Source organism: Mus caroli, chromosome 2 (assembly GCF_900094665.2).
Source record: "Mus caroli chromosome 2, CAROLI_EIJ_v1.1, whole genome shotgun sequence".
Taxonomy (NCBI): domain Eukaryota; kingdom Metazoa; phylum Chordata; class Mammalia; order Rodentia; family Muridae; genus Mus; species Mus caroli.
Genome location: NC_034571.1, coordinates 38,238,231 through 38,240,313, shown reverse-complemented (window position 1 = coordinate 38,240,313; position 2,083 = coordinate 38,238,231). Strand labels below are relative to the sequence as shown.

The following is a 2,083-nucleotide window of genomic DNA, read 5'->3' as shown; positions in this document are numbered from 1 at the left end:
GCCAGGGCCAAGAAGTGGGAGTGGGTAGGTGGAGGAGTGGGTGGGGGAGCATGTGGGGGACTTTTGGGATATCATTGGAAATGTAAATGAAATAAATACCCAATAAAAATAAAATAAAAAAGAGAAAAAAGTAAATATCTTTATTGTGTCTGACTAAATTCATGCAGAAGAAATTATATTCTTACATGTCTACTAAACATCACAAGCTTGTACATTCTTAAGTGATAAAGCCAAATGAAATATTTGTTAAATATGTTCCAAAGATACTATATATCTCTGCAACATTTCATTTTACCAATTGCATTTTGAAACTATAGATTGACTGCTAAGTGATAAAAATATAAGCTGAAGAAAGAGCAAGAACAGGAGTTAGAAGAGATGGTCAGACACCCATAGATCTGCCTTGCTGTGATCATAGGTTTGAAACAGATTATGCAATGAGGCATAGCATCATTTACAAATTAGATATGTGAACCCCTGGACAATTGAATTCCTAAAATTTAATGATGGACAACTCCTTTGTTAATGCTATGTTTACCCCCATGCTCCTAGAGTTTGTGAAGTTGTGACCTGAATCTGTCCAGGCTTATGACTCAATATCTACATATTGAAGATCATTATTAAAATGTACCTCAGTATTTCAGTTTAATTCATTTGACACTCTCTTTATACAGTGTACAGAGAAGTCACCTAATGAGTGGAAAATGATAATTCATGTCTGCCTCCCAGTAATATAAATGATCATCATATTTTTGTTGTTGTGGTGGTGGTGGTCTTGTGTTATTAAATTTTATTATTTTATTTCAGTGTTGTGGATTCAATAAAAGGCTGGATGTGTACTAAACAAGCACCTGATACGAAGTTCCCCACTTCATCTAATAGTTTAATACTAGTAAATATATAGTCTTTCTCAGAGGTCTTAGAAGACCTAGTAAATATTTCTATCTGTGGACTGACATATTCTATTTCCTGTTAGTATATGGTGTATATTATAATATACTTTTTAAAAACTATAATTTTGTTTGTACCTATTCATCATAACTAGAATAGTCTTTTTTTTTAATGTAGAAAACCTGGGTAAAGATGTTTTAGCTTGTTTCCTAACAGCTCTCTACTTGTGTTCCTTCATCCCAAGTGCTGAGCTCACTCTCTACATTTCACCGAAAAGGCTGGAGGAAAAGTCCTTTCTCAGTGTTCTATCACAACCCAGAAACACCAAGAACAAAAGACGATTTGAGGAGAAAAGGGTTCATTTGGTTTACATTTCCACATCACCTCTCATCATCAAAAGAAGTCAGGACAGGAACTTGAATAACACAGGAATCAGCGGTAGGAGCTGATGCAGAAGCCATGGAAAGTTGCTGCTTACTGAATTGATTCTCATAGCTTGCTCAGCCAGCTTCTGATAGAACCATGAACCACCTGAGCTATGGCAATATGCAAAATGGTCTGGGTCTTCCTCCATCAATCACTAATTAAGTAAATGTCCTTAAAATTACCCATACAGCCCAATTTTATAGAGGCATTTTCTTAATTGTAATTTCCTCCTCTCAAATGGCTTTAACTTGTGTTAGGTTGATAAAAAATAGCTAGTACAGCACCTGAGACACTAGCCTACAGTGAGCAGTACTAATTCCCATAGCAAAACAATTCCAAACAGTGAATACTCTGTTTCATCTTAGAATGATTGAGGCTTCCCTATACATATTTTCATTGTGGTCAATGCATATTGCTTCATGGCAATAAATATTTTATGGGTATTCTTACCCAAAAGATTATGTTAATTTGTCTGCTTTTTGAAATTAACTTTTTTTCCCCCTGGGATAATTAGTTTTTTTTTTTTTAATTACATCTTTTCCTCAATTACATTTCCAATGCTATCCCAAAAGTCCCCCATACCCTCCCCACTACTTCCCTACCCACCCATTCCCAATTTTTTTGGCCCTGGCGTTCCCCTGTACTGGGGCATATAAAGTTTGTGTGTCCAGTGGGCCTCTCTTTCCAGTGATGGCCGACTAGGCCATCTTTTGATACATATGCAGCTAGAGTCAAGAGCTCCGGTGTACTGGTTAGTTCATAATGT

General features: G+C 36.1%; 1 protein-coding gene across 3 annotated transcripts in view; it reads left to right on the top strand.

Annotated features, from left to right (window-relative positions):
- The window catches only part of Lrp1b (LDL receptor related protein 1B), a 1,970,757-nt gene that overhangs the window by 51,067 nt on the left and 1,917,607 nt on the right, over nt 1-2,083 (top strand). The gene's annotated exons all lie outside the window — the stretch shown is intronic.